This window comes from Ptychodera flava, chromosome 11 (genome assembly GCF_041260155.1).
Source record: "Ptychodera flava strain L36383 chromosome 11, AS_Pfla_20210202, whole genome shotgun sequence".
NCBI lineage: Eukaryota > Metazoa > Hemichordata > Enteropneusta > Ptychoderidae > Ptychodera > Ptychodera flava.
In genome coordinates this window covers 8,318,972-8,346,958 of record NC_091938.1, presented here as the reverse complement: position 1 = coordinate 8,346,958, position 27,987 = coordinate 8,318,972, and the positions used below count along the sequence as shown (strand labels likewise).

The window sequence follows — 27,987 nt, the reverse complement described above, 5'->3', positions numbered from 1 at the left end:
AGACATGGATTTTTTCAGAACATTTCTGTTTTTAATCGAAGTCATGATAAAAAGTTTGTGATCTGCACTTTCTCATTTCAAAAACCATGCCCGCCACAAAAGTGGAGTGTATGGATTTATCATTAAAATTACAAGTTAAAATTAAAGGTTTAAGTAATTTCTAAACGGCAAGACTGTATGGCTGTTTCTTTCTTGCTTTCTTTCTTTTCCCCCTTTATTAATTTTTCAACGATCTGGAAAAGATTTTTTTCGGAATCCTGTTAAAGGTGTAAAAAGTTGATATCGAGTTGGCTTCCACTCATCCAATACTTCAACGCGCCACTATTCGTCATCGTCGATTTGGTCATCCCTTCGAAGGATAATGTTGTTTGAGCGCCGTTGAAACAGCTCCACCTCGTTGACAAGTCGCTTCAATCTCGAGTGTAGCATCGCCGTCATTTTGAGGTCTCTGTCCGTCTTCGGGTCGTGAAGCCTGTCCTGGACGTGCTCGGCCGCTGCTCGAATGTCCCTCATCTCCTGGGTCAACAATTTGCACGCCCTCACACGCCAATCGTAGTGAAGAGGGTACACGTAATAATCTAAGCGATTATGCAGGGAAACATGCCGTTCGTTCCCAGTGTCATCACTATCACCGACATTTACTGTTAAATTGTCTTCTCCGCCGTGATTATTGTCCTCTAACTGGTAATCTTCGACTTTGTTTTTACGAAATACATTTTTCAGTCTCTTCCATACATTCATAGTAATTGTCGTTCTTTTTCACCAAATAACCTACTTTTTAAAAACATTGTCCGCCGGTATTTCATGAAATCTTTATCAAGTTTGTAAAAGGATTTTCTGTCATCGCGACTGTGAATTAAAGATGACTCCGAACGCGTAACACAATGGTATTGTTCTGCGTCAAAATAGAAGTGGAGCATTCTACACCGCAGCGCCCTCAAGTGGTGGTAACTCATTCTGTGAGATTCGCTGATCACTGCGTCTCACGTGACTTGAATAGACGCAGCACGTAGGGACTGGTCAGTTTCTTTGGCCTGGGGGGGGGGCGATGGATTCATGGCGGGGGGTCACCCTGTTTTTGACTTTGGTGATGGGGGGGGGTCACCATGTTTTTGAAATGTCCAGTAGGGGTGGAGGTGGTGTCAGTGTGTTTTTGAATTCCGACACAGGCTCATCATTGCCTAAAATGCATCGTGTCAGCCACAAATTTCACCATTCAGTTGCATTTTTCGGCGCGCCCTTTGGGCGCATGACTTAAATAATCAGACATATTTTTCAGCACGCCAAACTTTAACATATCAGGCATACATATATCAGTGATACCTGTATGTTCAATATTTTTCAGCGTGCTCTTCGAGCGAATTACTTTAATATATCAGACATTTTTCAGCACGCCCTTCCTGCATGACTTTAATATACAAGACATACATATCAGAGATATCAAGATGTTTCGTATTTTTCTCCGCACCCTTCGGGCGCCATACTCTAATAAATCAGAGATATATGCCAGAGATATCTTGATGTTTGCTAAGTGAAAGTGTACCGTTATGAAATGAAAAGCATGACAAATTCCTGATACTTTTCTGTTCTCTCTATGAGAATTCAATATGAGAAAGCAACATGCACAATTATTTCACAATATATATTTGATACAGTGACTTATTTTAGAGATAGAAAAATGACAAGATATCTTTCGTTCTCATTGATGCAACTGTTTTCCTTTGTGTCTCAGGTTTTCTGTAGAATGGTGCTTTTTTATGACCAAAATAACAATTAAAAAGGCAGTTTTTGTCATTATTAGCTGTGTTTTTATGGTTTCAATGTTACAAGAAAAGGTCATCTCAGACACTGCACACATCAGATTTGGCTAAAATGCCTCTATGTGGCTCCTCAGGAGATTTAATTGGATGGCTGGCAAGTCTTACATGTAACACCAATCAAAATTTTTGATTAGGCCTAACTGCTTTTTCCTCTTTGATATTAATGATTGACATCCATTTCTGTACAACAGTTCAGGACATCTGGTGAAGCATAGAAAGTGTGAAATACATTCACAGCTCATTCAAAATGTACTGTATTCAAACTTTACGATTGACACTTTGAAATTCCTATCATACAACTGACATGTCAACAATTTCATTAAAACACAGAATGACTATTAAAATATGAATGTATGTAAATATATATATATATATATATATATATATATATATATATATATATATAAAATTTATGTCCACCTTTTGTTTTACAGTTGTCGCGAGCGGGGGGTCACCCTGTTTTCAAAATTTGGAATAGGGGGGGCAGCCACTTTTTGACGTCGGCAAAAAATAATCCACCGCCCCGCTCCCAGGCCGAAGAAACTGACCTGTCCCATAGACCAGAACGCGTCACTGTACCAACCCTGCCTTCATACAGTGGTTGAACGTCCTTTGAAGCAGGAAATCACAAACTTCCATAATCAAGAACAAATATAAGAGACCGTTTATTTATTTCATTTTCGAAAGAAAAGTCGAGAATATACGGCCATTTTTGCACTTTTTGTCCGCTCCGGCAGATCTTTTTTATCTTCGGGGCCCAAAAGAGCGCCCTCACACGCCCGAGTACCCGGCTCTGCTGTCATTGATATAAGGGACGATTCAGAATTTACTTCCAGGGGGGTGGAGGATTTTCAGGGGGGGCCACCCATTTTTCCCAAGAAAATTTAGGGGGGGCCAGACAAAAATACCACAATCTTTTAGGGGGGGCCAAGGAAAAAAAATCATCAATTCAATATTTGCCCAGAATTTCTGATCTCTACAAAAGAGAACCATAGATGCTACCTGGGTGACAGATAAACTCAGCGTGTTTAGTTAAACTCCTTTAGCGTCCAAATTCGGTAATATTCACAGTGGTTTGTTTTATGCATCTACTGCAGTATCCTGTTCTCCTCCCTGAAGCGTCATGAAATGTCCAGTATTTAGCATGTCAACACAAACCATACAGTAAACAGTCGGGGTTGTTTTTGTTGAAAAGAGATCTCGAATCAAGTCCAGGCTAGAATTCATTATCAACACATAACAATGGTCATTTATGTTCACACTGGTGATGTTGCTAAATACAGCATTGGGTGTTCTATGTAGTGAAAGAATAACAAACAAATGCTGATACACAGAGATGAACATTGAACAAATGCTAAAAATTACAGCAAATATTCAGCATCATCAGGTGAGGTTTACCTTGCAGCTTGTAAAGCAGTGTAAAGTTGCATGATAAAGAAGTGTTAATTTGTGAAAATGTATGCAAATCACCCGATTTCTTGGCTTCTTTTGCCTCCCAATTTCAAAATTTCCGAAGAATATAACTCTACTCCGACTGGGTCAAATTTTCTGAAATTTCACTTTATGTTTTTTAAATGCTATATAACAAAACGACTATAAATTGGTTTTGTTTGGCAATAAAGCTCTTACATTTTTAAAAAGAGGCATTTTGAATAAGAGGCATTTTAATTTTGCTGATCATGATTTTAATCAATTATTAGAGTGTCAGTCTTTAAACCCCTACAATTTTAAAATGAGGACGGATAATGCCAAATAAAATAGTCGTTTTATTCTACATATACTCTCCTTTCAAGTGAAATATTACATTTCAGAAAATACTGTCTAGTTTTTGACTTAAATTAATTTTTATCATTAATACCAAAATTGAGGTTTTTTACCCCAAATATACACCCACTTCATCCTTTGGGTAACTACTGCTACCATACTAAACTTTAGAGTCTCTGCTTTTTGAAAATATATGGTATGAGGGGGTTTCCTTGTCATCTTTGATGAGAAATATTGCTTTGAAAAAAACTGTGTTGGCAACATGCAGCTCCACCTTAATTCAAAACAAAACGACTTGCTACTCTGCCACTTCTTAAAGTAACATGGTCACGTTGGTTCTCTGGGATTTCGTCATTCAGTGTCTGTGTCACTATTATATTCAGAACCAACACCATCATCATCACTCTCAATGACTCCATTGACAGAGATTTCCAATTCAGAGTCACTGCTATAGACTCTGACTCATCTGTTACATAAGTTGTTACAGTATCTTTCCCTGACAGTTTTCTTAAATTGAATGAAGGTTGTGCATGTATATGTGCGGTTATATTTTGAACTTTTTCAGCTTTCAATTTTTTTTTGTTTTGGTAATTTATGTTTATCAAGGTATTTATCTAATCTAATGAGGTTCCCACTCAAGAGCAACTTTAACCAGTCATAGTCCTCGTATTTTTTATCCTCTCTTCTTTTCTGCTCCTTCTATGTTTCATTCTCATCAATTTTATCCTTTCTAAATTTTTTAAATGTTCTACATAACTTTTTACAGTGCTTACATCTACTATAAACTTTTTTGAAAATAAATTTATGGCCGTCTCATCTTCAAGTTGCTTTTCAGCGAATAATTTTTTAATGTTGAAAATAAAAATATTATGTATTACTGTCAAAAATATATGGTGAAAAATTTACAAAAGGGTTGATTTTCCAATAATCCTGTATGTGCATCCAGAAGATCATGTGGCACTGCATCAATGCTATGGTGTCGGATTGTTGAAATATTGTGTACACAAGAAATTTGCTGTAGTCCAAGAAGTGATCTCAGTGTGTATGAGGCTAGGAGAAATATGGATAGGCTTACACATTGTGTATTGATGCTAATACTTTTGTGTCCCATTCATTCTGATATGTATAATCAAAGATTTCTCAGTGGCGGCTGGCAGAAAAGGCAAAAACACAAATTAACATGTATTTTTTCATGTCATCTGAAAACATGCGCATCATGACTATTTTAAGATTAAAGTTTGTTAAAAAAATTTGAAATATGAATGCTCTGTCAATTTTGAAAAATACTGCTGACAAAATGTGAACTTTGACTTACACAGGGTTATCTGCATTTTAATATGAACATTGGATTGTTAATGGAATGAGCAGAATAACATGTGAATTCATGTTTTTGATAAGGTGTTTTGTCCAAGAAATGATATAAAATATTCCTCAGCATTGTTGCTTTCCGTGGCAGCTACTTGGTTTTATGACAACCAAATTAGAAAAAAAGAGAAAATTAAAAACAAGTTGGCTTTCACCAATTTTAATTCCTAATGTTTAAAACTTTCACCGTGAGTCTGCATTCAGCATCATCAAATGAAAATGTATGCTGAACTTGTGCATGTACATGTACATCTTACTTTCCAGAAATATCTGGATATCTGCAAATGATGTACAATTAAACTTCTAGATATATATCACTTTGCCAATTATCTGCTCCTCTGATTTCCTGTTCACCATTTCTAACTGACATCTTTGCTTGTCTTTGTGTGCATCATATGTATCAGTGAGACATACGAAAAACGTATTCATATTTAGTAATTAACTTTTCTTCAGAAATTTACAACCAGATATGTTTATTGCTACCCTTTCCAAAAGTGTGCCACTTGCAGTCCCTGTAAATCCTTCTTTTTATAGTCACATAACCCTGAAATGATTTGTTATATCATCGATTAAATGTCCACTACAGTTCCTGCAACTTGTTAGACTGGATATGTCTATAGTGTATAAGCATGCATGTATATATTAGGGGGGGGGCCATGGAAAAAAAACACGAAAGATGAGGGGGGCCATAGATTTTTTCTATAATCTACTAGGGGGGGCCGTGGAAAAAAATCACCCAGAAAATAGAAAATCCTCCACCCTCCCCCTGGAAGTAAATTCTGAATCGTCCCTAATACCATTTATTTGATTTACATCAGGCTAGAGTAAGTAAATACTTTGTTTTGCGTCCATATGCGTCCATGAGTTTTTTGCCAATTACCATTATGTTTAGAGATTATACCAGCTAGCAGAATTACAGCGCAATAGTGCGGGTTTTACCAGACAGTCCTCCTACATAGTATGTTACATACCTCGCCCATAAATATTTGTCATTTCATTTTTCAGTCAGTGTGTTTGTTCATTTGTTTGTGTTTATTTATTCGATTGTTTACGTCTATCACTCTGTTGGTTTACTTTTTTTTGTCGTGATTTATATATTGCCCCTTTCTTTTACTGTAGAATCTTTGCTGGCCTGTTTGTTTGCTATTTAGTCCCCCGTTTTCTCCAGACCGGAATGCAAGAAGGCTCTGTTGAGGCCGAAGGGAAGATTGCTGCCAAGCAATGCATCCGCAGGCGCTCCTTAGCTGGGTAGTCTGCTAAGTAAATCGATTTTCGGATCGATCTATTGATCCCGTAGTCGATATGCCCGCCACTGCAACCTAATTATGTGAGTATTTAGGTTGCAGTGGCGGGCATATCGACTACGGGATCAATAGATCGATCCGAAAATCCATTTACTTAGCAGACTACCCAGCTAAGGAGCGCCTGTAAATGCATCAATTGTGTTTCTGACATCAGCTGTCTCAGTGATTTCATCCCATTTTTGAGAGGTTTGACCGCCCGCCGATCAACACACATATCCCCCCCCCCCCCCCCCCCCCCCGATTAGGATTTGAGTTTATTCACTTATACTGCTAATACAGAAACGGTCGGTTGAAAGAAATCTTTGCTGGTACTGTTTTTCTTGGTTGTTATTTTCAGCACCTTGGAGATTGTCAAATGCATGCGGCTAACTAACCTAACATCATGGACACATATGCTGCTGTATACTGTCTCAGCACTATACTAATTACCTTCAGCGCGCATGTTTTGAATCACAATCGGTACATGAAGAAGAAATGTCTACTGTGACACTCCTATTTGTCTCTGTCGCGTGCATAATTTTTAACACATTAATTTATTCACGGAACGCGTTTACTATCTTAAAAATATTCAAGAAATAAACACATTTTAGAAAACTCATAATTGTAAATTGGCGAAGCAACCATTAATGACGTCATCACCGAGTGATTGGATCAGCACGTGGCTTTGTTCCGGCCTGTACGCGATGCGAGTACTGACAATACCGGCGTCGTGTTTACTGGACAATGCGTCATCTGCCATTTCGGTGATTCCTCGAAACAAAAAAGAATGAAACTTGATGTGATATTAGTTCATTAATTAGTACATTTTTTTTTGCATTTTTAATAGTAAAGTGATTTGAAATCAAAAGTTACTTATGCGTGACCACATATTATGTGTTCTGAACATTGGCGTACAACTTAGATTTTAACAACTAAATAATGGCTGACTTGCAATTCATATAGGCCTATGGCCGCCACGAGCGAGTTTACAAGATTTCTGAACAATCAACCGAATCCATCACCAAGGATTGAAATGGTGGCATTTTCCAAGAGGATAAAAGGAATTCAAAGGATCTCTCGTTGCAAAACGTTGCATTGCTCCACAACATCGAAGTATGATTAGCATACAAGTTTCTACACTCACTTGAAGTATACTGGAGGGAACTGCGTTTTTTCCCAGAATTCTCTGAATCTTCTCTCTCCCATGGCTTCATACCAGCAGCCCCAGCTCCTTCCACCTTCTCTCCCCAAGCTGCAGAGATAAGTTAAAGTCGTATGCCAGTTAGAACATGTGAAAAAGCCTGCCTCTTAATCTTAGATGTATGTCAAAGAAAGGTTGAACTTTAAACTGCACGCCGCCATATTTACACGAATGAAATTCAAAACCAATTTTTAATCCCGAACATGATGGAGCACTTAAGCTTTTCAAACTTTTAAACTTTCTTTGCAGATTTAGCTGACATAATTGACCTTTTCTCAACATATAACCACCTAGCAGGTCAATGTTTGGATGAAAAGCCTCCCTTGTGGGTAGACTTTAATCCAATCAAAACACTACGAGTGTTACATTCGTTCAAGAAGACATGTAGGTGGGAAACAATCAGGCATTTGTTCAATATTTTCCCTAAGCGGGATCAAAAACATGCGTAAAAGTTTTTTACTGCAGTGAACTTGTCATAAGATTAATGACCCTAAGTAACCCAATGTCAATCCGAAGTGCAGACAATGGTTTGTTGTTTTGTTTTGTTTTTTGTCCTGTCTAATTTTTTTCCAATATTTGTGGATCCGTTGTGGAGCTATGTTTTCTGCCATGAGGAGTGCTTTGGTTTATCCACGAAGATAGTCCGTATGGAAAGTAGTACCTGAGTTTGAGTTTCCGACATATAGACATTCTTGTTTAACTTGATATTAAGATGTGAAAGATACGTGATAAAACAGTTTTATGCTCCCATGGATGTATAGAGTGAGGTGACGAGATAGCGTCAGAAAATGTTGTCCCTCTCAAGAAAGCAAAGTCAAGTACTCGGCTGTGTGCGGTCGCTCTTGGCCACTCTCCAAAAATGTCCACCGAAGCGCATAAAGTTTCCAAATGGCCGAATTTTCCCATTTTTTTCTCTTGAAATTCCGAGAAAACTTTATATAAACCATTGTAAATCGAATTCATTCTACAAATCAAGGGTCATCGTGCGAAATTTGACACCAAAGAAATACATTACCCGTCCATTTCCCGACCTTTGAAACTAAAAATGGCCGCAATTACTGCGTAACGCTATTTGGAATAATTACATTATCGATTTTCACAATAACAACCCTGTGAAAACTTAATTTACTCCAAGAACTTCGAAATGAGTAATCCACAAATGGTAGACCAGACAAGTTTTTCAAAAGTTTGAGTCCGTATATCTGTCCACGAGGCACATTCTTTATAACAAAACGCAATTGTTTTTTTTTTTACTTGTGTTGAACAAACTAGCGCCCTCAACCCATTCCATTAACGATCGTTTCCGTTTCGATACACATATTCCTTCATCGGGGTAAAATTCAGTGGACTAGAGTTGACGATATATTATCAATTTTGGGCTTTTCATTTTAAATTCTCTATTCATGTCTATTTGTTATTTGTTTTATCAATTTTCTTCTACTACATCACCTTACTATTCATATTCTGTTCCGTTCAATTTTTCTCAGCAACACTGATTGAAGTCACATAGGCCTATCACTAAGTGCAAATGTAGACCCTGGTTGCAGGGTTTATTGACAGTATTTGATATAAGAAAGTCTACAGAATAAATCCTAGCCGTCATTTGTGCAATTGCTTTTCGACTTTCAAAATTAGAGGACATTTATACATGACCAATTTGCCAATGTGGCGAACGTTCACCTTGTTTAGGTCTTCTTGGGGGCTTTCTATCGAATGAGTTCAGATTCTCTAAATATTTCCGGGCCGAAGTTTTGTTTTCAATCTGTTGCACATCTAGAGCATCGTCGTCACTGCCCAACTCAACAAAGTAGTCTCCCAGTATGAAAAGTGAGGTAACCGGTGTCTGTACGCGCTCTTCTACGGTGCTGTGGTCGTCGTTGGTGAAAGTGATGTCTTCTCCGTCTAAGTCCAATATCAGTTCTGTTCCGTTTGAGTGTGGCGACCACGGCTGACTTGGCTCGTATGACACCACGGGGTCAAATTTGACCCGCCTACCTGTCTGGGCCTCTTTTTTCACTTTCAAGTTCGGACGAGGCAGCTTTGCATGCAGACTCTTGGAGCAGCGTACGTGACTCATGGTGATGGAAATACGATCAATGCATAAATTCTAAGGATCGCAAAATAAATGCAGTGCAAAGGATGAGCGAACTCGTTCGATTTAATTCCCATTGTGCGCGTCCAGGTGTTGCCATCGAAACGTGGAGGAGAGAGTTCCTCATTGCTTGCGATTGACGACGTTCCATTCAAGTTGGAACAAAGCACTGGGAAGTGCGCCTCTAGCGTTAAGAATCCGAATAGACGAAAGACTGGTGAAAACGCGCGTACGACGGCGACTATTTGACAAAACACGCATGTGGCCTATATTTTTCATTGAAGCTACAAATGGTCCTGGATTCGCTGTAGCTAGAGCGACGTGAAGTCAATGACAGCATGCAACAGTCTTCATTTAGGCCAGCAAGCGCATTGAAATCGAAACGTACAAAGGGAGCGTCAGGCATCAAAATAAACTTTTAGTTGACAGCTAATATAGTTCAAACAAGATAACCCATTGTGTTACTAAATAGGCCTAAATATGCGGCAATGGATTACATAAATCAGAGGACTTCAAAAGTTGTCCGAAAAGAACCGTTTGGGTCGTAAAATGTTATAGCCTGGATTCGAGAAAAGGTTACCATTCATTCGTTTTGAATGGACTGGGTGTACTCCGGAAGCGGTTAACATAAAATTCATTTATAACAGCGAGGGGTGCACAGAATGAACACTCAGTCGAAGAATACAAATAATCAAGGTCTTTAGAATTTGTGTGGGACACGTTTGTTGGAGGACTGTGAGTAAAGGAAGGGGAAATCGTTGGCGGTAAATACATGAAGTTTATTAGAAATATCACAAATTTTAAAAGGAGAGATGAAGTTTGTACTTTCCCCTGTGGTGAAGGCTCTATTCTGATACCGCCCTCTATGGGCAAGTAGTCGTTCTCTCTCTTGATCTCCTTAATCATCTGATCGGTGACGTCTCGGACCCAATATTGCCTCCCTTAAATATGAGTTTCACACCAAAACAAGTCAAGCACAAAGGGAAGCCTAATCAGAGGAAGATGGACGTCCATAAGGGACCGGTCATTTGTAACCAACAAGGGGCGGCTTTGGGGGAACAAAATGACACAGAGGAAGTCAATGGGGGCGTTATTTTGAAAATAAACTAAAAGATGATGGCAACTTGTTTTTTCCTATATTCAAACGAGACCGTCAAAGGGATATGGGCTACCACTCCAATGACCAAGCTACCCGAGTGGCAGAGGCTACGGATTCGCAGCAAATTGTCGATAGGCGAAAGGTAACAAGTATAGTTGACGAAAGATAAAAAGCCTACGGATTACGTAATAATGGCAGACTTAGTAAAAAGGAAAAAAACGCATCCCATTTCGTTAAACGGATACAGTCGTCGGAACTGTGCCCAAAGGTCGTATGGGACCCATACGACCAATATAAACACTGTATCCAAGGTACGATGGTGATCGATGATAGTTAGAACATGTCTATCATAATCTACATCGTATAATTTAAATGTCGCTGCTATGATGATGAGGTGCATCTAGACATCGTACACGAAAAACATTCAAGAAACTCGCACAGGCGCAGTTCCGACGATGGTTTCCCTTTAAAGTAGCGGGTCCCTAATGTTCTGTCGAACGAACATCGTACTGGTTTACATCCAAAACTCACCGTCGTTTGCAAAGTACAAACAAAAAATAAAATTAATGTGCACATGTCACGTGATTTTACGTTCAAAGCTTTAATATTGATTGCGAAGTTAATGCCAAAGAGAGCACTTTGGCCTTAATTTTATATTGAACAATTTAATTGAAGTTTTCTCCGTATTGGCTATCAGCGAGGCTTAACAAAGTATAACATTATGTTCGTGGCTATGAAATGTTAGAAAACTGACAACTGAACATAGAAACATACCAGGATAGCACTCTGGCGTTGAATACAACGAGAAGTTGACGAATTTTTAGTAAAATTGCCCAATGAGGTGTAGTGACCCGAGGAACACCTGCAGCTTATCTGTCGGAGCCTTCGCGACCACTGACGGTGACAGATGCTTTTTGGCCAAGGGACTTCAACAAAGAACTGCCTTTTCTCACATTCCTGGCCGCTGGGAGTGCGGGATCGACGGTGTGGGAAAAATCGATCCCACACTACCAACGTAAAGTTGGCGTCATCCTCATCCTCATCCTCAGCCTCAGGTGACCTTTCTAGCTGACGCTGAAAATGACGCTACTCAGCGTCAGCTTCAGCGTCGTATCCGAAGATTGCCGAAGTTGCACTACTCGATGACGGATAAATGATAAAATTCGCCCAAAACTTAAGAAAATAACAACTCCATTCTTTCTCAACTTTCTTTTGAATCGTAAAACTGGTTCGCAGGTAATATTTTATCGTTAGAATATCTCATACAGACTAGGTTTTTGGAAATGTTCGTAATTTTCAGTCCATGGATCCGTGGATGTGTTTGTTGGTATCCTCTCAACTCTTGCGTTAAGATTTTCCAAAAATTGGTGCAAAAAAGTATACGTGGTCCAAAATGTGTAAAAATCGCCACCATGAGAGGCGATATGAAAACCCTAATTATTCAGAGGATATATAAAACAATTAACTGGTATAACTATGACTTGAGGCCTGAAAAGTCAAAGTATTAAACATACAACCTTTGAACTTTAAGGAAATTAAGGGCTAAGAATTTTGCGTTATATCTACATCGTGAGAAACGGATATTAAGAGGAGAGGTTATTAAATATTGTGAAATACATACCCCACTGTGTTTTGATTAACATTTACAGTAATATAAAACTTGGAGCACATTTTTAAAGTCGATTTTACACTTATCATTCCATCAGACGCATTCGGGAATAATCGGATCTGACGCCGGTGAAGCTGACGCTGTAGCGTCATCCTCATCCTCATTTTCGCGTGACCCCTGAGGCTGAGGATGAGGATGAGGATGACGCCAACTTTACGTTGGTTCCCACACTCTCAGAAACCGTCCCACACTCTGCAGTAAATATTACACGAGCTCTGATTGGATGATAAACAGTCTGTTTTGTTCCACGCGCAAAATGTTATCCAATGGCACGACGAGTAACACACGGACTAGAACTACAAAGTAAGCAGGTCAAAGTACAGTGGCACTCACTGGCAGACGACAGACTTGTCACGATTTTGGATAATGTTGTACGTGTCCAATAGGGCCGTTCACAGTTTACGTCACTGTTCTCTTATTAATATGCAAAAATAAATATTTGTCCGCATTTTTAGATTACGCTTTTGAAAATTACGCATGCAAGAACGACGAAAATACATCTCAGTGGGCGACTGCTAGTGTAACAATGAATACTAAAAAACATATTCACGACTCAGAGTACAAGCTGCAAAAACAGCCACGCATGAAACATTGATAAAATTTGTCCGCATTTCAAACTGCGTGTCCGATGTCGCGCGCGTACAGCTATATTTAGTAACAAACATGTAACCGTGAACAGCGCTATATGAATTTAACTCGTTGGGGATATTTTGTCTCACACTCGCCTGCGGCTCGTGTGAGACAAAATATCCCCAACTCGTGTGAGAAATCTGATCCCAGGTCCTTGGGGGTGTGAGATTCTATTAGTCCCAGCGTGGTAAAGATTTTGATAAATATAGCGTTCTCCAGGGTGACTGCAATTCTTACCTCAAAACTGGCAGCTGTACTTGGCCGCAGGACAAGCAAAGTCGGATCAACAAAAAATGTTTGTGCGTAACCAAGTCAAACCTTTCTAGTTTTCACTGTCAGAATAAATATCAGCGTCGTTCGTTCGGTATCCTTTCATGCAGTTACACAGTATCTTGTGTTGCCTTTAGAATATGACATGTCCAGCAACTTTTTTCAGATCTAGACAAGTTTCTTTCCCATTTTTCCCAAACTTTCGGTCAAACTTGCAGCCATTGAAATTTTATGTTCATTTGGTCCAAAATTATCAAAAAATTACAGAAAAATTATTCATTAATATTGGTAAAATGTTACACTGAAATTTTGGTGGGAAAAATTACAGCACTCAAAGTGAGAACAATTATCATATTTGAATATTATTTATAAAATAGGTTTTGTATTTGATCATGGTTGAGCTCCCTTTCCGCTCTGCAATACTTGAAAACTAACTAAATAGGTTCAACTGGTGTTTGGTTTCCTTTCCGCTCTGCTGTGCTCTGCTCTGAAAGTCGGTGGACGCATGCCATTTTCATGTCTAATATATATCTGTATTTCAGTATTCGACTGCTCTATGCATTTGCAGTCTTTCAGATCTTTTAGTCGGTTTGTGCCACATGGTTTTAGCATATTACCTAGACCAAATTACATGTAACCTTTGACAGTGGTAGTGGTTTTATTACAGATTGAGACCTCGATGAGTTATTATTTGTCTCCATCAGTAATTTTGCTGTAGTAAAGGATGCTTGTATTTCCTTTTCAATTTTCAAGTATTCTGAAGCAGATGCTATTCGCTAGACTTGGTTCAAGTCGGTGAATTTAAAAAAATAAAATCACTTATAATAGTTTCTCTTGTGTCTCTCCTATTTCGTACAAATCTATCGGAATTTGGCAGCTCACGCCAGGTTTTCCCAGCGATTGAATGCGTCAGGTTTGATTCTGCGCAGTAGTGAGTTAGTTTCTGCCGGATTCCGGGTGAAACTCCGCTGTATAGCGTTCACTCCACTCATCGCGTTCACCCTACTCATCGCGCGCGTTTCACATGAAAGCAGAATACAAATGATTGCGTTCACTCCACTCAAACATTCACAAATCACAGATTTGAACCAAGTCTAGCTATTCGCCTATAGTTTTGAGTAAACTTTTGTCATGTCAAATGAAGAAAAAGTGCCATAACAGAAAGAACGGCAAATATTGACATTTCCAGTGCGCGTATGCGCGGAAAAAAAGATTCCTTTGAGAAGGGAAGTGAAAAAAAAGATGCCAGAATTCAAAAAGTTGAAAAAATATATCCAGGTGAAGCAGGGAGAAAAAATAATGCTCCAAAGTCTTCTTCCAAGCCCACTCCCTCCCCCATTTCAAAAGGCCCGCCCCTTACGGTGATTTGCACACTCAAAGTTGAAGAGAGTTCGATAGCCAGGGTGACCAAAGGTATTTATTCGTACTACGCCAACCTATTAGATTGGGTCATGCCGACCCGACGATGACCTCGAGTTCAGGTCATCTGTGCTCAAAGCCAAAATCAAAGGAAAAACAAATTCTTAGCCGCACAGAGGTAAACAGACCGACAGACACCATGAATGACATTTCTTCAATACACTCTAACGCGCACAACAACTTTTCAATAGTCACGAGCGACCGTGGGAACATTTTGCATCCTGACAATAGCATGTGTATCTGGGAAAAGCGATGATATACTAAACACAGAAGGAACAAAGCCCGCCTGTCTGAAAATATTAAACCCATTCTTTATGAAATCATAGCCCAACTTTTCAATATCTTTTACAATTTTGAAGACTCGATGAAGATCAGTCGAACGCTTTACTTGCCTTTACTTTAAATGTATGTCGAGGCCAGGCCAGGCCATGTCATTGCCCTGTGACGTTTTTTCACAAAGGACAAGGAAAGAGGAACGCTCGAATGATTTAAAGTCAATGGAAGTTGTTCGGGACAAAGTACTACGTATTTAAGCTATCGACTGCAATCACAACAACTGAGTCCACCAAGTACATGGTACGTGCATATTTGAGTGAAAGCAGTTCTCGATAGCGGGGGGGGGGGGGGGGGGGTGCTGAGACATATACCCCAATTCATCCAAATTCAAATTGAAATTTACTTAGGCACGTGTCAGACGTGTCATCATCAGGGCTTACATGAGAATTTACTGAAATTCGTAAATTGGCGCGCTAGTGCTGCTCCATTTACCTGCACCACTCCCGATGGGAATATGGTATGCACATTGCGCAGACCATTTCTTCCTACCTCCATGCACATACCACAGTCCCTCCTCCAGGTACTATGCATTCTTCCTACCTCCATGCACATACAACATTCCCTCCTCCAGGTACTATGCATTCTTCCTACCTCAATGCACATACCACAGTCCCTCCTCCAAGGACTATGCATTCTTCCTACCTCCATGCACATACCACAGTCCCTCCTCCAGGGACTATGCATTCTTCCTACCTCCATGCACATACCACAGTCCCTCCTCCAGGGACTATGCATTCTTCCTACCTCCATGCACATACCACAGTCCCTCCTCCAGGGACTATGCATTCTTCCTACCTCCATGCACATACCACAGTCCCTCCTCCAGGGACTATGCATTCTTCCTACCTCCATGCACATACCACAGTCCCTCCTCCAGGGACTATGCATTCTTCCTACCTCCATGCACATACAACATTCCCTCCTCCAGGGACTATGCATTCTTCCTACCTCCATGCACATACCACAGTCCCTCCTCCAGGGACTATGCATTCTTCCTACCTCCATGCACATACCACAGTCCCTCCTCCAGGGACTATGCATTCTTCCTACCTCCATGCACATACCACATGGAGTCCCTCCTCCAGGGAATATGCATTCTTCCTACCTCCATGCACATACCACATTCCCTCCTCCAGGGACTATGCATTCTTCCTACCTCAATGCACATACCACAGTCCCTCCTCCAAGGACTATGCATTCTTCCTACCTCCATGCACATACCACATGGAGTCCCTCCTCCAGGGAATATGCATTCTTCCTACCTCCATGCACATACCACATTCCCTCCTCCAGGGAATATGCATTCTTCCTACCTCCATGCACATACCACATGGAGTCCCTCCTCCAGGGAATATGCATTCTTCCTACCTCCATGCACATACCACAGTCCCTCCTCCAGGGACTATGCATTCTTCCTACCTCCATGCACATACCACAGTCCCTCCTCCAGGGACTATGCATTCTTCCTACCTCCATGCACATACCACAGTCCCTCCTCCAGGGACTATGCATTCTTCCTACCTCCATGCACATACCACATGGAGTCCCTCCTCCAGGGAATATGCATTCTTCCTACCTCCATGCACATACCACATTCCCTCCTCCAGGGACTATGCATTCTTCCTACCTCCATGCACATACCACAGTCCCTCCTCCAGGGACTATGCATTCTTCCTACCTCCATGCACATACCACAGTCCCTCCTCCAGGGACTATGCATTCTTCCTACCCCCATGCACATACCACAGTCCCTCCTCCAGGGACTATGCATTCTTCCTACCTCCATGCACATACCACAGTCCCTCCACCAGGGACTGTGTACAGACGAACAGCCAGGTTTAGGTACCGTTCAGTTTTTACGGCCGGGGGGGCGGTAAAATCCAGGGGGGGGTCATCAAAATTTTGGAATCCGCAAAGGGGGGGGTCATCGCTTTTTCACTGGTAGGAAAGGGGGGGTCACCACATTTTCAAAAACATAATACCAACAATAAAGTTCACTTTATGCCATTGCCATGATCGACCCTCTTTACCGGCGGCCGCCTTCGGCGGCCCACTACAATAAATATACATTATGTATTACCCATGACCCTCTTAACGGGCAGACGCCTTTGGCGGCCCACTCCAATAAGGTTTACTTCATGCAATGGCCATGATCGACCCTCTTTACCGGCAGGCCGCCTTGCGGCGGCCCACTCCAATAAATTGACTTTATGTAATACCCCACGGCAATCTTAATGGCCGTGCGCCTTCAGCGGCCCTGTCCAGTAAAGTCTACTTTATGCAATAGCCATGATCGACCCTCTTTACCGGTAGGCCACCTTTGGTGGCCCACTAGAATAAAGTTGACTTTACGTAATGACCCATGACCCTCTTAACCGGAGGGCTGCCTTTGGCGAACCACTCCAATCAAGTTCACTTTATACAATGTCCATGGACATGAGTTGTCTATGGAAATGAAGTTAAAAATTGCCTTACAGTCATCCTGATTAACAGACGTTTCAATGGATGTGGCTGAGAAGTTTGTGCACTGGCATCTCTGCTACACGAATAAAGTGCGCGGCGTACCGGAGTTCAAATCCAAACCATGCGGGTAAATTTGACATATGGGTTTTAGTTATTTTTAAGCGGGGGGGGGGGGGGGGGGGGAGTCATCAATTTTTTTAGTCTGACAAAGGGGGGGTCATCTTTTTTTCACGAAAAATGCAGGGGGGGTCTATATTTTTTTGAACATCGGTGACAAGATTTTGCCGGCCCCCCCCCAGCCGTAAAAACTGAACGCTCCCTTAAGTGACAGTTGTTCCACCAAAGGTTTGAGATATTATAGGTAGCTGACCAGACACACAGAGCGGAAAGACTAACCCATGACATTTGCATCGAACGGAATCTTTTAATGTGTTTTCAATAATTTTATCGTGATTGCACAATAGCTTTTTGTTCCTCCCCAAATCAAGTCGAAATTCTACCATCACACATTCGGAAAAAGTATGCTCCAGACCGTCGCCGCTAATTACCATTTTTGAACAGGACTTGTAAGAGTAGTGACGGTGAAAACTGACCTAGTTTAACAAGCAATTGTTGACGAGCGGGGCATTGAGAACTTGACCATCGCTGATTCAAAGGTGACCCAGATTCAATGTAGGTTTTCACATAGCCAAACATCTCATTGATAGATACCCAATTTGACCCAGTTGCTTAGCGGAGGTTTGAATGCAAGGATTTCATTGGAACGTTGCCAGAAATAACGAGGCCACATTTATTTAGTTCATGAAAAGAAGTGTTGTCGATTTGACAAACTCAGTGGGTTAAAATGACCCAAAGGTACCAAAACGTGAAAAAATGAATACGGTAGCGTCAAGAGACCGCGATAAAAGATAGTAGTTACAGCTGAATGGTTCATAGGTAGCTAGAATGTCTCAGTGAGACATTGGCGAGAAATGGCCTCTTTCATCTTCTTCAGCAAAGTAGGCAACGGAGTTTCAGTCGCCACCTTGACGGAGTTTTGGCAGATAAACCGAGGCGTCTGCTATGAATGCCCTTGCAGTGCAAAGTCACCTACCGACTAGACTCGGTTCAGGCCGGTGATTTTCTGAAAGCGATTGCAGCAAGTTTTTACTCGTTAGTGTTACTGTTTATGTGAAAGGCTTCGACCTTGATGACCGCAATAAAGGTCACGCACCGCAATGATATGTGCTATTGTACCCTGGCTTCAAGGGATGTACAAAAGCGTGGCACCTGCGTATGTGTGGGATGAGTGTGATGGGTAAGTTTGAACAGGACTGCTTTATGCACTGAAGGATGTCAAAGGACCATTTTTCTCTGACATTCTTGGATAAAGGTTAGGGTAAGCCCATTTATAGGTTGAAATAAATTTCAGGATCGTGTAGGGTTATCTGTGAGAGCACACGGGAGCTTGAACCGTAACCTTAACTTCTAACACTCAGCCCTAACCCCAGAACGTGCTGGGGACATATGTCCTGGGATAATCTGCAGTGGATAAAATAGGCATGTACGGGTAAGTTTCGACTTGAATCATGTAAATCTTGCGATAACTCCACTACATTGCGGTAAGACCACTATATTACAATCAAAGATACTAGTAATTCAGTTCACTACCTCTCGACCAATCAATGACGCAAACTGATATATATATATATATATATATATATATATATATATATATATATATATATATATATATATATATATATATATATATATTATGTAATCTTTGTTCAAAGTTTGCACTGGTACCACTGTGACAATACAATTTAATGTTTCAACAGTGAATTAATTTTGAAGACGTGGTAAAAATGTTCAAGTGGCTTGAATGCTGAAATAAATTTCACTTCGCTTCACATGCTGTCTATTTTACGATGACAATAAAATACATATATACTTACCACTGTCATTGATATTTAATTTACAGATTGCATATACTGTACAGGGAAATATACTTATTGAACTATGAACTTTGATGACATCATAAATGTGACACAGCTGTATTTGTGTTTTAAAATGCTGCAGAAGACAGAGAGTTTTACAGTATTTGACAAGGATCTTCCAAATTTGTATACACTTCATAACGTTTGTATACAAAAGTAAGATTCGTCATGTTTCGTTTACCGACCGTCTGAAGTTGCGTTACTATAAGTATCTCCTGGTGTTAGGGCTTGAGGCCTAGCTTCTGATCCAATGACATATACACACCAGATGTTAGGAAGAATGTCAGTATAAAAGGCAAATGGCTATCCATCAGGTGCAGCCAACGGAGCTATTCATCGAAAAAGCTATTCCGGGAGCAATTTTTGAGGGCAGGGGAAATTTTAATTTTGCTAGGGCAGGGGACATATTTTAGGTGGGAGGGGAGCAAATTTTAGTTTTTTTGTCGGGCAAGGCAGCTATCGGTTGATTGTCCTGGGGACAGGGTTTGGCGAAAACGAGGAGAGGGGGAGCTACTTTTAAAACGGGGACAGGGGAAGTTGAGCCATGGTGTTTCCGGGGATGGGGACACAGGGTAAGTACTTATACCTTTTACAGGTTACCCAGACTACTTAGCCTTGTAATAAAGGGAAAGTGGCTTCACACATCACCCAACTTGTCTTGTTTGTGCTTTAGTGTGTTTTTATGTCTTAATTGTCTTTTGGCTGTTAGTGTGAAGATTAACAAACTGGTTGTTAATTTTAAAGTAAGACATGGCGAAAAAATCGACAAAATCGACAAGTGTTTTCACCACAGGGTAGGGTAGCTTCATGTCCGCAGGGGAAATGGAAAGACAAAATTTTGAAAGGAATCTTTTCCAGACCAGGGGAAATCGGCAAGTTTTTTTTCGCCACAGGGCAGGGGGGCTTCAAAAATTCACAGTGGGGAGGGGAAACAGGCAAAAATAAGTGGGGAGTGGGTAAAAATGAAATTTGAGTGCGGGAGGGTAAGTCGAAAAATTTCAGTAGGAGGACAAATTATGAACAGCTAATTAATTACCCTCATAACTTAAAATTAGTCAGTTCACATTACTGTTCATGCACAATATATCTTATCACAGTAAGGACCCATTTAAAAGTGCATTGTTCGTTGGCTGGACCTGATCCATAACAAAGCGGACGGCCACCGTTTGGAGGCAAATAAGTCCGAACACAAAGCAGGAGGCACAATGTCACAACACTTTGACACCGTCGTTACGTTAATGAAAGCGATTACTGGTCCATCAGAACAAAGTGCCTTGAGCATATAAATTGTATACAGACGTCATAACAAGAGCAAGGGTGTCATCGATCTGTCAGTGGATATTTTCCCCCCGAAGGATAAATTGGGAAAGCTATAGACTTAATGCCTAACACAGCGATATAAACGTCCGTCATCACAATTTCAACCTGTTGTTATATTCATGCAAATTGGCATCATACGATATGATGGTTACTGTTGAGAATTAGAGTTTACCTCAGGCACGTGTATTTCAATTCTCAACGCTAGGCAAGAATCAACTATTTGCATCGTAAGCGCAGTGCATTATGTACAATTATAATTGTCAATAAATGCTTTCCAGTCTCGAGAGTGTGGAGCGGTCGCAGTCAGAAACATTGTAACAACTTAGCTCGGTTATTGAACCACTCTTTTTGAGGGTGGGCATTTGGCCGAGCGGTTCTGTCTGTTGCTTCTCCGCCAGGTGACTGGCTGCTGTATGTTGTGAGTTCAAACCCGATTGAAAACTCCGTATGTTAAAGTTCCGAGTAAGATTTAGTTGTTAACAATAACATAGGGCATTGCACACAGACAGGTGTATTTACAAATTGAACAAGGACCTCTATTTTTACGGGCAAAAGGCGAGTTCGCGCCTTGAAATAGTAAGACAAACTTATGCTCAAACTTTCCGAACGTGAACTTTGTTACTAGAGAAGCAAATACTATGGTATCCTAATATGTACCGACGCTCGGAATTCAAAATGGGCGCCGTCCCTGTGTTCGCTCCCGGCCGTGGGAAAACATCAAATTTTCGATTTTCGTAAACATTTGACGGTGAAAATTTTATGTACTCGAAGAACTGCAAAATGAGCCCACACTAGTGGTAGGTCTCAAAAGTATGTAAAAAGTTTGAGTCAGAATACCCGTCTCCGAGGACTCGTATGCCTGACCACAGAGGAACATATACAGAGTGGCAACGGGTATTGTTTAAGGCGTGAAGCGGTTACGTAACCCATCCATGTTCGCCTCGCCTCAGGTTGCTCTCGCCTCTCTTTTCCGAAGAGTGCCGACCATGCATCCTTCGCTAATTTTCGGATTTTCGCAAATTGTTAAGCGAAAGTATGTTCGGCAAAGTTTGTGTTGTTGTTGTCGTGTGGTACTGAGCGGAATTGACGTGCTGGCGAAAACGGGAGTGATTTGAGCTTCAGGAAAGTGAGTTTTACCGTTTTAAAAATTCCTCTCATATTTTTATGAATATATAATGAGTGTGTTTTAACCAAATTTGAAAGTCTTATATCGATACTGTCTGGTTTTACTTAATGGTTTACTGTCGGTCATACCGTCTTTTAACGTGCGTCAAGGAAGGACATGTTTATGAAACTGCTGGCGTGTTCTGTTTTGATTGGCGTGAAGCAGTGTTTCTGGCCTGAGAGCTCACAAAGTAACTATGGTTGCTACGCGACTGGCAGTACGATGCCATCTCGTCGTATTTTTCGCATAATCTCGTGCAATTATCAACCACAAACAAAGCCTCCAAAAAGTTTAACACCTTTGAAGCTAATTTTAATATGAAAAGCCAATAGTCTACCGAGACGACCACGGAACAAAAGGCATGCAGGCGTTGCCACTCTGTTTGTCTGTGGCCTGACCTTGGTTCCGGTTCGACCTTGGGAAGACCCTCATCGTAAAGAAAGAAAAGTAACAATCAGGGTCGTACAGCCATACTAGCCTATAGGCCTATACGTTATGAGACTTGTGATAGACATAGCCCTTTCCACATTTCAGTACAAGGGCTGACATAAACACCTATTGCCTGGTCATGAGGGCTATAGCGACCGTCTATTACCCCTCGTGGCCGTGTGTTACCAGAAACACATCGCTATACCCTTCGGCCGGTATAATAGACGGGTGCTATAGCCCGAATAAAGACCAGGCTATAGGTGTTTTATAACACACCACATGCTCATGTTGTATTGTTATATAGTTTTTAATGTGTTTTGATATTCCATTGTGACAAGTTTACTGGCGGATGTTTCCACAGCGCTTTCAGTTGTACGTGGTACCACTTTCTTTCAAAAAATATTCTAAGCATACCTAGCGACATCCTTAGTTGCTCCTTAATCTTTTCCGTCGATGAGCTCTTCAAGTTCCTACGCTGTTGGAATGTTGGAAAATGTTGGAAAATCTGTTTTAGAGAATGTGTCGTCACCTATCCCGGACGCACATCACCTATTAGTCACCCGCCATTGTTGCAAAGCTGCAGACGACACTACCGTCACTTGACCGGGCACTTTTCCACATTTGGTCAGAACTATTTCCCTAGGGAAATAGCTTTTCAAAAAATACCCTCTGACGTCACTTTTGTCGATTTGGTGGGGACTAGACGTATCTATTTTCTCGTCACGTAACGTATTCTGGCGAATCGCGACACGGAATGAGCATGTGGCGTGTTATAACATGTTTTATTTTAAAGTGGCACTCACACTTGGTAACATTTTTAAAGCATATTTCAATGCCAACGGTCGATATTTGACGAGGCGACTGAGCGCGGATCGCGAGATATCGATAAAAACATGTCTTCAAAAAAGTAAAAGTTTGAATTCCGGTGGCCCACCTAAATTCAGCTTCCGAACATAGAACGTTCGGCACTGGGACCATTGTCAGCTAAGCTATGGAGTACGAGTCTACGCTGACGCTGCTGTACGCCACATTACCACTGGCGTCGGTGATCGGTCATGGCCTGTGGGAGAAAGCTGAGTCTTACTGACTTGGCGTATAAACGAAAAACAATTTTTGCTGATTCCATCAGAATTGGCATAGGTGACTAGCACAGTTACGTGCAGTTGATACATAGCGGCCGCCGCGTGATATGCATAGACGCATGCCACGCGCGCATACCACGCGCGCGGCATACTGTGTGGCAGACGACAAAATGTAGTAATCGGAGGCGGCTAATATTTGACATGTAAAAACTGATGTGTTTATTAGAACACTAAAATCAAAGTTATCATGGTACATATGCTACGGCATGACATGTTCAAACAAACCACTTAACATTTTGGTAAACGTCAAATCAAAAAGCAACATTGACTTCAATAATTTACATTAAATATAAATATGTATAAATATGTAAATGCGTTTCTTCGGTGATTATCACAACGCATGAAAGCTGCCAAAATGCAAAAACGTTCCCATAACGCTTCTAAAAATCCAACAAAAGAACACAAAAGAACTGTCGTCTGGTGGAAGTATACAATAATTGTATACTTCCACCAGACGACAGTTCTCGGAGCATTCCAACATGATTACAGGTAACCTATATTTCGGGTCTTTATTTTGATGTACAGGTGGTCAGATATGTAAATTGGGTCTGGTAAAACAGAATGTTTCTTTTTATAACTTATATGATCTCAGAAAAAAACACATGATTTCCGACGAAATTATGCTTTAACAGTTCACTCTGAGCCGGAGTGGCTGATGATCGTCTCTCCCGTCTCCGCTGTCAACAAGAACGTCAGAATCCACATTTTACAAAACTTGACCCAGGGCAGCCAGAGAGGAGTTAAATTTGTTTTGAAATATTGAAACAGGGGAAACAGGAAGCAAGGATATCGGATGATTTGCATACATTTGCATGAATTTACACTCATTTCTCACCAAACGTGCGAATCCTCGTCATGCTAAAAGGTGAAGTGAACCAGTATTTAAATATTGGATTAATAAATAAAATAAATGGAAATTGAATGAATCTTTGCAAAAAAGTGATTTCAAACCCTGCAGTTGCTAACAGTTCCATCAGATTGGATTACTGATTGACGTGTACGTTTGTTTGAATGTCATAGAAACTGAACTGTCTGAATCATAATTCTTAGACGGCAAATTGTACTGTTAAAGCACAGTCCGGTTTCCGACCAGCTTGTCTTCGGTGGTGCAAACTGCTGGTCGCCCGCCATCAAAACTTGAAATGCATCAACGGTTTTCTTGGCTCTCGTAATTCCTCAACTTTCGCAGTCGCTCAAAATAAAAGTGAATCCTGGTCACTGGGTGAATGTATGTCACGTTGAAGTTCATTGTAGCGTCGCCAACTTGGATATTTATCTGCTGTACTTCAAACCACGGCCCAGCAGCAATACTGGCAAACTGAACTCGAGTGTAGTATGTTTTACATTGAGAAAACCTTGGTCGTTTTCCTCAAGAGTTTTATTTGTTCGAAAGTCTGTTTCCGATTTACAGCAGACAACGACCTTGCGGGAAGGCTTGCCGTGATCGCATTTGCGAAGTACCTAATACAGTACACGTTATGCCGCTGGCCGCATTATAGTTTGTAACGTGTATGCAGCAAGGAATGACGTCATAGGTTTCGCGCTAGTTCTCACTTGATTTTCTCTTTATTTCTCGCATGCGTGATTTTGCGGGTTTTTTCTTTCTTTTTTTTCACTTTCGCGTCTACATAGCTCTAAAAAGTCCAGGGTCGGTGGGTGAAAAATAGGGTAGGTCGGGTTATCGCAACAGCACAATTATTTTTATATGGCGTTACCTCGGTCCCGAATGAAACCGACAGGGTTCGGATTTTTAGGGAGTGTTCAGTTATTACAGCGGGGTGGGCCGGTAAAATCCAGGGGGGGGGGTTTCACCTTAAATTTGAAAAGTGCAAAGGGGGGGGGGTCATGTATTTTTCAAACAGCACAGAGGGGATCACTTTATAGTGTTCATAAGTATCCGTCCCGTCAAAAAGCAGTTCTAGTGTTCCAAAATATTTTGTAGATCTGAACAAAAGTATAATTATCTGTCATATGAACAGCTTTCCTTGGCAACTTTGAGGCTTGTCTTATTGTAAATCAAGCTTACTGAGGGCAATGAACAATTCCTATTAGTTACACACTACAGATATAGCAAGTTTTGTCAGGGAAAATACAGTTACCTATAGACTACTAGTACCATGAAAAGTGAAATTATACTTTTAGGTGAAATTCTAATATCATAATTATTGTCCACATCTGAACTTTCAAACACCTATAAAAGCACAGATTACGTTAGTTTAGCATTTAAAAAAAATTATTCATATTTTTCTCATAGACTCCAATGTATAGTGAATGAACATTTCGGTGAAAGTCCAAAATCCAATTTTTTGCACACATATAATCTTTTAACCATCCTAGTCTAATCAAGTACTTTAAAATGAATAATTAAATGTCTATCAATACAAAGATTCAGCGAGTTTTGTATTGGAAAAAAACTACCATCTACAGTGAATCTACATTTCGGTGAAATTCCAAAATCCAATTCCTTGCACATACATCCACTTGCAGCCACCCTAGTCTGATCAAGTATATGAAAATGAATTATAAAACGTCTATATATACACAGATTTAGCTAGTTTTGAATAGGGAAAAATTGTTCACAGTTTTCTCATAGACTACCATGTATAGTGGATGAACATTTTCAGTGAAATTCCAAAGTCAAATTTGTCGTACGCATACCAGTTGTAACAACCTTATTCCAATTAAGTGCATTTCTGTCAATTATCAAATGTCTATAAATGCATAGAAATTGCTAATTTGTATTGAATAAGCATTACATAGTTTTCTCATAGACTACCATGTATAGTGAATCAACATTATCAACATCTGATTGTCAATTAAATCCAAGTATCAAAAGTTCGTACACACACACACTGCACAAGGAAATTGCAATCCACCTGCATTTTCTGTCCAATCCCTTTGAGGGGGAATTTCAAAATTATAACAAGTTAGAAGGGGAAATTTGAACGTTAACACATCGTGAGTTTTTAAGGTGGTCATTTGAAAATATCTGAGGATCTCTTTTTGGATTCTACTGTGCCCCCCCCCCCCGAGGTGTTTGTGTGTGCAGTTTTACTCAAGCAATGGGGGTTGGGGTGCGGGGTCAGGGTCATGAAATTGTTGTCTTCTTTAAAGGGGGGGGTCATCACTTTTTTGGTGCAATTGGTAGGGGGGTTCACTTATTTTGGCCGATGCACAGGAAGAATTTGCCGGCCCATCCCCGGCCATAATAACTGAACGCTTCCCTATTTGCTATTTATTGCACTGATACTCGCTGAGTCAACATTTTGTAACTCGGATAGCCCCTGGATAATGACGGTACTGCGGTAGGAATCAGGACAAACTGTTTGTTTAGCATGTTTGTTATTCTTCTGGGCAATCTTTGTATTTGCAAATCTCTGATTTCTGCAAGCGCTGGAATTAAAGCTACTCCACGTCTGTAATTGCTTGGGATATTTACAACATATACAGGTACACGAAATATTTCATTTTTAGCCCATTGAGGTTGCAACATGCACAATCTCTCTCTCTCTCTCTCTCTCTCTCTCTCTCTCTCTCTCTCTCTCTCTCTCTCTCTCTCTCTCTCTCTCTCTCTCTCTCTCTCTCTCTCTCTCTCTCTCTCTCTCTCTCTCTAAAAACGTATAAAACGTGACATTTACTGATCATAACTCCGAGACGAATATTGCTTGCAATACCCTGTGCTCACACCTATACTTACATCTATCTGAGAGCCCCAGTTGGAGGTTCAAGTTTGGGGTTTGAGTTATCCTTACATACCCTCCCTGTATATAGACAAGGGTCGTGGACTTTTCGCGTCGTCTTCCGCCCCAATTATTGCCTGACAGATTGGAAAGGGACAATGGTACACATGGTACACAACTTCCAGATTCTTTTGTACTCAACTCAGCGGTTCGGGGCAAGGTCGTATGGATGGTCGATGTGCACTTGACCCAAGCACAGTCCACTGTGACCGAAGGATTATGGTCAAATGAAGGAAGAACAATCTTCAGGATGTTTACAAATCTAAATCGATTCTCTTTGTCTGTGGTCAAAAACAAATAATGGTATTTCCACTGAGCAATTGTTCGACAATGGGTGGAGCCTCCCTTTAAAAGGACGCGAAGCTATGGCGGCGTTCATCGTGTAAGTAGACTACAAACAGGCAACACGCGGGCACGCGCTCCAGAAAATGCCACTTTTGAGATTTCCCCGGCCGCAAAAACACAGACAGACTGCCAAGCGGTCGGCGTGAAGTTGCTGCCGATCAAACTCTGTGGTTATATTCAAAGTCTAACGCGACTGGAAGACAATTTTTAGGAAATTCGAGCGTTTGTGGTGGGAAATTAATGACCGTTGGCGATTTTAACCGACCGTCAATCAAACGCTTTTATAAACTCTGTTTGCAGGATTAGCAAAATATGACAAAAGGTTGAGATCAGTTTGAGTAATCAATGTTATAAAAATCAAAACATCGTACTGGCCAAATGTTTTACTAGGAGGAGAACGCCACTAATGCGAGAACCTGAGATTGAAAAGTGCGGCTTTCAAAAGCACACCTTTTC

The 27,987-nt window shown here is 40.8% G+C and overlaps 1 long non-coding RNA gene across 1 annotated transcript; it reads right to left on the bottom strand.

Moving 5' to 3' along the window:
- Nucleotides 1-6,511: 6,511 nt before the first annotated feature.
- LOC139143439 (uncharacterized) lies at nucleotides 6,512-27,459 on the bottom strand. Its single transcript, XR_011554589.1, has 3 exons — nucleotides 27,144-27,459; nucleotides 7,377-7,484; nucleotides 6,512-7,003 (listed from the first exon to the last, which is right to left on the bottom strand). It is a non-coding gene; the product is annotated as an uncharacterized lncRNA (long non-coding RNA).
- Between the last annotated feature and the right edge of the window lie 528 nt (nucleotides 27,460-27,987).